Source organism: Procambarus clarkii, chromosome 8 (assembly GCF_040958095.1).
Source record: "Procambarus clarkii isolate CNS0578487 chromosome 8, FALCON_Pclarkii_2.0, whole genome shotgun sequence".
NCBI classification, from domain to species: domain Eukaryota; kingdom Metazoa; phylum Arthropoda; class Malacostraca; order Decapoda; family Cambaridae; genus Procambarus; species Procambarus clarkii.
The window spans coordinates 54,807,357-54,819,929 of NC_091157.1; positions in this window are offsets into that span (position 1 = coordinate 54,807,357).

Genomic DNA, 12,573 nt, shown 5'->3' on the forward strand with positions numbered 1-12,573 from the left:
TCACTTTGTAAAATCATTACTCTCAGTCCAAATCACCCAACTACATTTTCAGACATAGTAAATAAAAACCAGTTCAGTTATCAAGTTTCAACTCTTGTGCCCCAGCTTAGTTCATTTGTACAAGTTCTTTATTTTCCAACTAAATCACCCTGAGATTTAAGATCACCGTATTTCTAACGTAGTAAAATTAATCGGGGCATTAACCAAGCTCCATTTCCTCAGCCTTAGATCATCAGACATAAATATATTCGATCAAGTCCCTCTCCAGCCTATCTGTTTATCAGAGTATTTACTTTACCCTTCTCATCCCCAACGTATCAAAACCTTCAATAATCATACTGTATTTGCATATTTTCTCTATATTCAGCTGTGTTCTTCGTATTCTCATCCATGTTCACTCCATGTTCTTCAAATGTTCACAGTCCCATTCATTTCATATTTCACAAGTATCTCCATTTTTTCTGTAATCTTTCTCCTAGTCTCATTACTTTCTCTACAAATTCTAGTCATATTTTCTATGTTTCCATGTTCATCACATGTTCTCTTTACAACTTTTATACTCAATATTCATGCTAACTTCCATATTTTGTGTCTTTGCAATATTCATGTTCCTCTACAAGTTCATGTTCCTCACAAGATCACTTCGTTTTTTCACCTTCACTTACATGTTTTCTACATTCTTTGTCATATTCTCCATGTTCTTCACAAGTCCATTGTTCATTCTTTGTATTCCCTATTCTCTCTTATCATGTTTTCATGTTCTCTGTAAGTTCATATTCCCAGCATGTTCACTGTATTCATCAACTTTTCTTACATGTATTCTTTGCCATGTTCCCCATATGTTCTCTGGGTTTTTCCCCTTACATGTTATTTAACGTTCCTTAACTAAAAAATCTTTCGCCAATCAACTAAAAACATAGTCACTTTCGTCATTTCTCAAACTAAACTTATTATCCAGTCAACTAAAAATAGTCAGAAATAGCCTCGTTCAACACTGTTCTTAACTAAAACAACCTTTCTCTTAGCTGAAAATTGTCAAAGGAAACTTCTTTCAGCACTTTCTTAACAGCCGCTATGTTTCATCAAGAAAAAATTGTCAAAGGAAACTTTCCAAAACTGTTCATAACTAGCTTTTATACATCGTCAATCAACTAAATAATAACTTTCATCAAGTAAGAAAAAATTGTCAAAGGAAACTTTCCAAAACTGTTCATAACTAAACTTATTCCCTAGTCAACAGAAAATAACCGTGTTCTTCATGTTTCATTGTCATTTCATAACTAAAATTATCCGCCAATCATCAGAAAAAGTCATGTTCATCATGTTTTGTCTTTTGCTCAACTAAAAGTATTCATCGGTCAACTAAAAATAGTTAGTTCATCATGTTTCCTTGTCATTTCTTAACTGAAATATCACTTCTCTCATCTGAAAATAGTCAGGATTAATCTCTTTCAACACCGTTCTTAACTAAAACAACCTTTCGCTTAGCTAAAAATTGTCAAAGGAAACTTCTTTCAGCACTGTTCATAACTAACTTTATCCATCGTCAAGTAAGAAAATATAGTCAAAGATATCTATCATCGTCGTTCTTAACCACTGCACTGCGCAAAGCGCCTTTAGGCGCTCAGAGAGCTGTGCTTTTTGTTTTTTAATTTGGCTATATTTTAATGTTTTTTAATGTTTTCATTACTATTTGTGTTTTGAAATGGAAATAGTTGACTTTGGAAACATTTTGACATTAAATTTACCTGAACATTTGTAAAAATAACAAAAATGTGTCCTTGACAATTGCACCAAGACGTTTTTGCCGAAAATAGGTGAGCAGTGCAAGGGTTAACTGACATTTATACTTTGTGGAGCACTAAAAATAGTCAAATGTAGCTTTTTCAACACTTTCGTAACTAAAATTATATGTCGCTAAGTAAGAAAAATAGTCAAAGGTGCTCTCCGTTACACCAAAGTTACTCTTCGAGAAATCAAAGACACTCTTCAATACATCAAGGACTTACTCAAAGACACCAAAGTTACACTCTAAGACATCCTTCGAGACATCAAAGACATCCTTAAGACTTCAAGGGCACTCTTCGAGATATCAAAAGACACTCTCAAACACTCAAAATTTACTCGCATCCTCAAAGTTATTCTCAGAGTCATCAAAAAGTTAATCTCAGTCATCAAAATGCTATTCTCTAAGTAGCCTTTCGTTCATCAGAGAAACTTTCTAAGACATCTTCGTTCATTAAAGTTAATCTCAGAGGCATAAAAGTTATTCTCGGAGCTAAAATTAATCTCTAAAACAACAAAGTTAATCTCTGTCATCAAAGTTGATCTGCAAGATATCTTCGAGACATCAAAGTTACTTTTCATTACATCAAAGACGCATTCAAATACTACCCATGTTCTCAGAAGTCATTCTCAAAGTCATCAAAGTTATTCAAAGAGCTAACAAAAGTTATTCTCAGAGTCACCTTCGTTCTTCAGAGAAACTTTCCAAAACCTCTTTGTTCATCAAAGTTATTCTCAGAGGCATAAAAGTCATTCTCAAAGTCATCAAACTTATTCACAGAGTCATCAAAGTTAATCTAAGACATCATTTTTCATCAAAGATATTCTCTCTAAACCATCAATGTTCTTCTCTAAGACATAAAAGTTATTCTCAGAGTCATCTTCGTTCTTCAGAGAAACTTTCCAAAACATCTTTGTTCATCAAAGTTATTCTCGGAGTCATCAAAAGGTATTCTCTAACTCACTTTTGGTCATTAAAGTTAATTTCTATGTTATAAAAGTTTGTCTCAGAGACATCTAAAGTTAATCTTAGAGTTATCAAATGTAATCTCTAACTCACTTTGTTCATCAAAGTTGTTTCAAAGACATCAAAGTTAATCTCAGAGTTATCCAAAGATATTCTCATGTCCACAAAAGTTATTCCAAGAGACGTCAAAGTTAATCTCAGACATCTTCGTTCATAAAAGTTATTCTCAGAGACATCTAAAGTCATTCTCTAAGACATCAAAGTTATTCTAAGAGCTATCAACAGTTATTCTCAGTCATGATATGTTATTCTCTAAGTAACCTTCCATTCATCAAAGACATTCTCTAAGTCCTGAAAGTTATTCTCTAAGACAGCAAAGTTATTCTCAGAGTCATCAAAGTTATTCTCAGAGTCATCAAAAAGTTAATCTCAGTTATCAAAATGCTATTCTCCAAGTAGCCTTTCATTCATCAGAGAACTTTCTAAGACATCTTCGTTCATTAAAGTTATTCTCTAAGACAGCAAAGTTATTCTCAGAGTCATCAAAGTTATTCTCTATGTCATCAAAAAGTTATTCTCTGAGCTAACAAAATACTACTCATGTTCTCAGAAGTCATTCTCAAACTCATCAAAGTTATTCTCAGAGTCATCAAAAGTTGTTCTCTAAGACATCAATGTTGTTATCTACGACATCAAAGATGTTCTGTAAATCATAAAAGTTAATCTTCCTTCGCCTTCTCACCTAAATCTAAAAAAGTTACTCACCTTCGTTCATTAGAGAAACTTTCCAATCCATATTCGTTGACCAGAGTTATTCTCAGAGTCATCAAAGCGATCTCTAATTCATCTTCGTTCTCCAAAAAGTTGTTCTCTAAGACACCTTCATTCATCAAAGAAACTCTCCTTCTTCCATCATGTTATTCTTTAAGACATCTTCAGTCATAAAATTTTCTCTCCAAAATGTAACTAGTTCAGCTTTTCATACCAAACCTGCACTTGTTAAAATATATTTCCTTAGTCGCTTTACCCTAAAACTGTTCTCTGAACTATCCTAACTTAACTTACCTTACCTTACCTTACCTATCTTACCTAACTTTACCTATCCTAACTTAACTTAACCTAACTTACCTATCTTACCTAACTTTACCTATCTTACCTAACTTAACCTGCATAACCTAACTTTACCTATCCTAACATAACTTACCTATCTTACCTAACTTTACCTATCTTACCTAACTTAACCTGCATAACCTAACTTTACCTATCCTAACATAACTTACCTTACCTTACCTAACTTAACCTGTTTAACCTAACTTTACCTATCCTAACTTAACTTACATTACCTAACTTACCTTACCTATCTTACCTATCTTACCTAACTTTACCTATCCTAACATAACTTACCTTACCTATCATACCTAACTTAACCTGCTTAACCTAATTTACCTTACTTTACCTAACTTATATAACTTATCTTACCTATCCTAACGTAACCTAACTTGCTTTACCTAACTTAATCTTACATTCCCAAACTGATGTATCCTAACTTATCTAGTCAAACCAGACATGATCTAACTTACATAAGTATTCCTTCTTGTCTTTTGTGTTTCGTCAATCATTGTCTCATATTCATTTACTCATTTCATTAGTTAATTTCTCAAATGGTCACTTATGCATTTCAAGTGCTATTTGTTAGAGATTGGATATTTAAGCATTTCAAAGAATTTTTGTTATATATGGGCATTTACTCATTTCAAGGGATAATTTCTCAAATGGACGTTTTTGCATTTCAAGTGTTATTTGTTTAAGATTGGGTGTTTAACCATTTCAAAGGTTTTCTTATATATGGGAACTTACTCGTTTCAAGGGTCAATTTCTCAAATGGTCATTTTTGCAGATCAAGGGTTATTTGTTAAAGTTCATCAAGTTGCTCATAAGTTGTATTTATTATGTTTGTTATCATTTATTCTTATTCCCCAACCCCTTAACCTAACCTCTTGTAATCTTAGTGTATTTAGTAGGTTCTATCTTATGTTCTTATTCCCCAACCCTTTAACCTAACCTTTCAGATGTAGTTTATGGGGTTTTAGACGTATTTGTTGAATATATTATCCTTTTCCTAACCTTTCAGATGTAGTTTTGTTTCTCCTTTTTGTATATTTTTACCCAAACCTTCGTTCCTTCTTTTACTTTGATTCTCCTACTCCTTCTAACCCTCCTTTTCTATCTCTCTCCCTTATCTCTTTTCCTCCCCCTCATTTGCTCAAATGCTTCTTGTTTCTCAAATTCAAGTCTTAATTCTCCCATTCTCACACCCTCACTCTCATTCACTTAGTTTTTCTTTTTCTCAAATTCAAGTCTTATTGTTCCCATTCTCACACCCTCACTCTCATTCACTTAGTTTTTCTTTTTCTCAAATTCAAGTCTTAATGCTCCCATTCTCACACCCTCACTCTCATTCACTTAGTTTTTCTTTTTCTCAAATTCAAGTCTTAGTGCTCCCATGCCCACACTCTCTCTCATTCTCTCTTCTTTGGTCCCATTTTCTTCCGCCCCCTCTCTCTTACTCCTTGCTCTTCTTTCATGCTCTCACTCCCTTGAGCTCTTGTTTCTCAATTTCAAGTCTTAGTAGATCTGATTCTTTACTATTGTAATTTTATTATTACTATGATAAAGAATGAACTTATATGTGAAAACAAAGTAAAGAATGAAAGATGGTTTGGGAAAAAATATACAAAAAGGAGAAACAAAACTACATCTGAAAGGTTAGGAAAAGGATAATATATTCAACAAATACGTCTAAAACCCCATAAACTACATCTGAAAGGTTAGGTTAAAGGGTTGGGGAATAAGAACATATGATAGAACCTACTAAATACACTAAGATTACAAGAGGTTAGGTTAAGGGGTTGGGGAATAAGAATAAATGATAACAAACATAATAAATACAACTTATGAGCAACTTGATGAACTTTAACAAATAACCCTTGATCTGCAAAAATGACCATTTGAGAAATTGACCCTTGAAACGAGTAAGTTCCCATATATAAGAAAAACCTTTGAAATGGTTAAACACCCAATCTTAAACAAATAACACTTGAAATGCAAAAACGTCCATTTGAGAAATTATCCCTTGAAATGAGTAAATGCCCATATATAACAAAAATTCTTTGAAATGCTTAAATATCCAATCTCTAACAAATAGCACTTGAAATGCATAAGTGACCATTTGAGAAATTAACTAATGAAATGAGTAAATGAATATGAGACAATGATTGACGAAACACAAAAGACAAGAAGGAATACTTATGTAAGTTAGATCATGTCTGGTTTGACTAGATAAGTTAGGATACATCAGTTTGGGAATGTAAGATTAAGTTAGGTAAAGCAAGTTAGGTTACGTTAGGATAGGTAAGATAAGTTATATAAGTTAGGTAAGTAAGGTAAATTAGGTTAAGCAGGTTAAGTTAGGTATGATAGGTAAGGTAAGTTATGTTAGGATAGGTAAAGTTAGGTAAGATAGGTAAGATAGGTAAGGTAAGTTAGGTAATGTAAGTTAAGTTAGGATAGGTAAAGTTAGGTTAAACAGGTTAAGTTAGGTAAGGTAAGGTAAGTTATGTTAGGATAGGTAAAGTTAGGTTATGCAGGTTAAGTTAGGTAAGATAGGTAAAGTTAGGTAAGATAGGTAAGTTATGTTAGGATAGGTAAAGTTAGGTTATGCAGGTTAAGTTAGGTAAGATAGGTAAAGTTAGGTAAGATAGGTAAGTTAGGTTAAGTTAAGTTAGGATAGGTAAAGTTAGGTAAGATAGGTAAGGTAAGGTAAGGTAAGTTAAGTTAGGATAGTTCAGAGAACAGTTTTAGGGTAAAGCGACTAAGGAAATATATTTTAACAAGTGCAGGTTTGGTATGAAAAGCTGAACTAGTTACATTTTGGAGAGAAAATTTTATGACTGAAGATGTCTTAAAGAATAACATGATGGAAGAAGGAGAGTTTCTTTGATGAATGAAGGTGTCTTAGAGAACAACTTTTTGGAGAACGAAGATGAATTAGAGATCGCTTTGATGACTCTGAGAATAACTCTGGTCAACGAATATGGATTGGAAAGTTTCTCTAATGAACGAAGGTGAGTTAAGATTAACTTTTATGATTTACAGAACATCTTTGATGTCGTAGATAACAACATTGATGTCTTAGAGAACAACTTTTGATGACTCTGAGAATAACTTTGATGAGTTTGAGAATGACTTCTGAGAACATGAGTAGTATTTTGTTAGCTCAGAGAATAACTTTTTGATGACATAGAGAATAACTTTGATGACTCTGAGAATAACTTTGCTGTCTTAGAGAATAACTTTAATGAACGAAGATGTCTTAGAAAGTTCTCTGATGAATGAAAGGCTACTTGGAGAATAGCATTTTGATAACTGAGATTAACTTTTTGATGACTCTGAGAATAACTTTGATGACTCTGAGAATAACTTTGCTGTCTTAGAGAATAACTTTCAGGACTTAGAGAATGTCTTTGATGAATGGAAGGTTACTTAGAGAATAACATATCATGACTGAGAATAACTGTTGATAGCTCTTAGAATAACTTTGATGTCTTAGAGAATGACTTTAGATGTCTCTGAGAATAACTTTTATGAACGAAGATGTCTGAGATTAACTTTGACGTCTCTTGGAATAACTTTTGTGGACATGAGAATATCTTTGGATAACTCTGAGATTAACTTTGATGTCTTTGAAACAACTTTGATGAACAAAGTGAGTTAGAGATTACATTTGATAACTCTAAGATTAACTTTAGATGTCTCTGAGACAAACTTTTATAACATAGAAATTAACTTTAATGACCAAAAGTGAGTTAGAGAATACCTTTTGATGACTCCGAGAATAACTTTGATGAACAAAGATGTTTTGGAAAGTTTCTCTGAAGAACGAAGATGACTCTGAGAATAACTTTTATGTCTTAGAGAAGAACATTGATGGTTTAGAGAGAATATCTTTGATGAAAAATGATGTCTTAGATTAACTTTGATGACTCTGTGAATAAGTTTGATGACTTTGAGAATGACTTTTATGCCTCTGAGAATAACTTTGATGAATAAAGATGTTTTGGAAAGTTTCTCTGAAGAACGAAGGTGACTCTGAGAATAACTTTTGTTAGCTCTTTGAATAACTTTGATGACTTTGAGAATGACTTCTGAGAACATGGGTAGTATTTGAATGCGTCTTTGATGTAATGAAAAGTAACTTTGATGTCTCGAAGATATCTTGCAGATCAACTTTGATGACAGAGATTAACTTTGTTGTTTTAGAGATTAATTTTGATAGCTCCGAGAATAACTTTTATGCCTCTGAGATTAACTTTAATGAACGAAGATGTCTTAGAAAGTTTCTCTGATGAACGAAAGGCTACTTAGAGAATAGCATTTTGATGACTGAGATTAACTTTTTGATGACTCTGAGAATAACTTTGAGGATGCGAGTAAATTTTGAGTGTTTGAGAGTGTCTTTTGATATCTCGAAGAGTGCCCTTGAAGTCTTAAGGATGTCTTTGATGTCTCGAAGGATGTCTTAGAGTGTAACTTTGGTGTCTTTGAGTAAGTCCTTGATGTATTGAAGAGTGTCTTTGATTTCTCGAAGAGTAACTTTGGTGTAACGGAGAGCACCTTTGACTATTTTTCTTACTTAGCGACATATAATTTTAGTTACGAAAGTGTTGAAAAAGCTACATTTGACTATTTTTAGTGCTCCACAAAGTATAAATGTCAGTTAAGAACGACGATGATAGATATCTTTGACTATATTTTCTTACTTGACGATGGATAAAGTTAGTTATGAACAGTGCTGAAAGAAGTTTCCTTTGACAATTTTTAGCTAAGCGAAAGGTTGTTTTAGTTAAGAACGGTGTTGAAAGAGATTAATCCTGACTATTTTCAGATGAGAGAAGTGATATTTCAGTTAAGAAATGACAAGGAAACATGATGAACTAACTATTTTTAGTTGACCGATGAATACTTTTAGTTGAGCAAAAGACAAAACATGATGAACATGACTTTTTCTGATGATTGGCGGATAATTTTAGTTATGAAATGACAATGAAACATGAAGAACACGGTTATTTTCTGTTGACTAGGGAATAAGTTTAGTTATGAACAGTTTTGGAAAGTTTCCTTTGACAATTTTTTCTTACTTGATGAAAGTTATTATTTAGTTGATTGACGATGTATAAAAGCTAGTTATGAACAGTTTTGGAAAGTTTCCTTTGACAATTTTTTCTTGATGAAACATAGCGGCTGTTAAGAAAGTGCTGAAAGAAGTTTCCTTTGACAATTTTCAGCTAAGAGAAAGGTTGTTTTAGTTAAGAACAGTGTTGAACGAGGCTATTTCTGACTATTTTTAGTTGACTGGATAATAAGTTTAGTTTGAGAAATGACGAAAGTGACTATTTTTTAGTTGATTGGCGAAAGATTTTTTAGTTAAGGAACGTTAAATAACATGTAAGGGGAAAAACCCAGAGAACATATGGGGAACATGGCAAAGAATACATGTAAGAAAAGTTGATGAATACAGTGAACATGCTGGGAATATGAACTTACAGAGAACATGAAAACATGATAAGGAGAATAGGGAATACAAAGAATGAACAATGGACTTGTGAAGAACATGGAGAATATGACAAAGAATGTAGAAAACATGTAAGTGAAGGTGAAAAAACGAAGTGATCTTGTGAGGAACATGAACTTGTAGAGGAACATGAATATTGCAAAGAACACAAAATATGGAAGTTAGCATGAATATTGAGTATAAAAGTTGTAAAGAGAACATGTGATGAACATGGAAACATAGAAAATATGACTAGAATTTGTAGAGAAAGTAATGAGACTAGGAGAAAGATTACAGAAAAAATGGAGATACTTGTGAAATATGAAATGAATGGGACTGTGAACATTTGAAGAACATGGAGTGAACATGGATGAGAATACGAAGAACACAGCTGAATATAGAGAAAATATGCAAATACAGTATGATTATTGAAGGTTTTGATACGTTGGGGATGAGAAGGGTAAAGTAAATACTCTGATAAACAGATAGGCTGGAGAGGGACTTGATCGAATATATTTATGTCTGATGATCTAAGGCTGAGGAAATGGAGCTTGGTTAATGCCCCGATTAATTTTACTACGTTAGAAATACGGTGATCTTAAATCTCAGGGTGATTTAGTTGGAAAATAAAGAACTTGTACAAATGAACTAAGCTGGGGCACAAGAGTTGAAACTTGATAACTGAACTGGTTTTTATTTACTATGTCTGAAAATGTAGTTGGGTGATTTGGACTGAGAGTAATGATTTTACAAAAGTGAGCTTGGACAGAGGACAAGAGCTAGAGTTTTATAATTGTTTACTTCATATTTACTATGTCTGAAATACAGCGGGTAAAAATTTCAGGGAAATTGATGGTTTATTTACAAAGATATGAAAGAGAACTAAGGCGGGGACGAGAGCTGGAGCTCGATAACTGACTTGATTTTATTTACTAACTTTGAAGTATGTCTGCTTTAAATTTTAGGGAAATTGATGGGTTATTTACAAAGATACGAAGGAGAACTAAGGCGGGGACGAGAGCTGGAGCTCGATAACTGACTTGATTTTATTTACGGTGTCTGAAATACAGAGGGTAAAAATTTAAGGGAAATTGGACTGTTACTAACGATCTTGTATAAAACGAAATAAGGTGGGGGACAAGCGCTGGAGCTTGGTAACTGTTTTGATCTTATTTACGGTGCCTGAAATACAGAGGGTAGAAATTTCAGGGAAATTGGACTGATACTAACGAAGATACGAGAGAGAGCTAAGGCGGAGGACAAGCGCTGGAGCTTGGTAACTGTTTTGATCTTATTTACGGTGCCCGAAATACAGAGGGTAAAAATTTCAGGGAAATTGGACTGATACTAACGAAGATACGAGAGAGAGCTAAGGCGGAGGACAAGCGCTGGAGCTTGGTAACTAAATTACTGTATTGAACTACATTTGAAATATGATTATTTTTAAATTTTAGAGGGATTGGAATGATAGTATTCATTATACGACAGGGGACTAAGGTGGGGGAACGTGAGCTAGAACATGCTTACTAACATGATTTATTTGTGTAAAACTGACTTGCTTAATGAAAAGGAGCAAACATACGATGTTGGAAAATAGTTGAACTGAATGAAAGGAGAGAGAGAGAGAGAGGAGGGACGGTCCAGATATTATTATGGAGAAGATAAGATAAGAGGTCTGGCTGGCCGGGCGTAAGGTAAATAAAGGTGACGCGAGAGATTGCGAGGTAAGGGGGGAGGGAGGGGGGTGTGATGTACGAAACCCTGAAAACGATGACTTACACAGGTGATTTTCTAAATTTATATGAATAACTAAGGCTTACATAGACGATTTTTCTAAGTTGAAAACATGTAAAACATGTCCGTAGAGTTCTCCTGGAATCCCTAAAGTGCTACACACGATATTTGAATTTCTCCCATAAGGCCTTAACAAACTTCTAAGTCTCGGAAATTATTTTCTCATAAGAATTCCATACTTCTAAAATCTGTGACACAAAATTTACCTGAAAACCCTGGCTCACACGCGAGATATTGGAACCTGAAAACTTTGGCTCACACAGACGATATTGGAATCTGAAAACCATGGCTCACACAGACGATTTTTGACCTGAAAACCCTGAAAACCATGGCTCACACAGACGATTTTTTCCCCCCCAAAAAAATCGTCTGTGCGTTGCCATCCCTACTACTACTATCTTCACTGTAACCATCTTAACTACACACAAAAACTTCACAATAATCATTTTCAGTACACACAATATCTTCATTGTAATCATCTTTATTATACCATAGTTTCATCACTGTAACTTTACAACATACTACGCACTATCGCACTATCTTCACCACAGTAATCGTCTTAACTAATGACAACCCTCATCATTGTAACCGTACTTACTTCACACAACCTGAAACACTGTAACCATCTATACTGTAACGACCAGCCTCGTAACTGTAGCCATCTTCCATAAATACTTAAATTTTCATCACCACCACCACAGAACACCCACCACCATCACTACACATCACCACCACACAACACCTACCGTCACTACAGAACACCACCACACAACAACTATCCTGACTACACATCACCACCACACAACACCTACCGTCACTACACATCACCACCACACAACACCTATCATCACTACACATTACCACCACACAATACCTACCATCACTACACATCACCACCAAACAACACCCACCTTCACTACACATCACCACCACACAGCACCTACCGTCACTACACATCACCACCACACAACACCTACCGTTACTACACATCACCACCACACAACACCTACAATCACGACATATGATCATCCGAGAGTAGAAATTATCCAAACACTAAACACCACAAGCTAATGTGAACAGGACATCATTAGCACCATATGGGAAGTTACCAAACAAAAGAACGTCATTTAAAAATCTAAAATAAGAGGATTCTAAATCCACACATACTACATATGTGAGACCATTACCTGAGTATGCAGCGACAGCTGGGAACCCACACCTTATGAAGCATAAAAAAACTTGGAAAAATGGTCGAAATTTTGCCACAGGATTAATTCCACAATTAAGAGTCTTCAGCTTCGAGTCAAAGACTTGTTGAAAAAGAGAGAAGAGAGAGAGAGAGAGAGAGAGAGAGAGAGAGAGAGAGAGAGAGAGAGAGAGAGAGAGAAGAGAGAGAGAGAGAGAGAGAGAGAGAGAG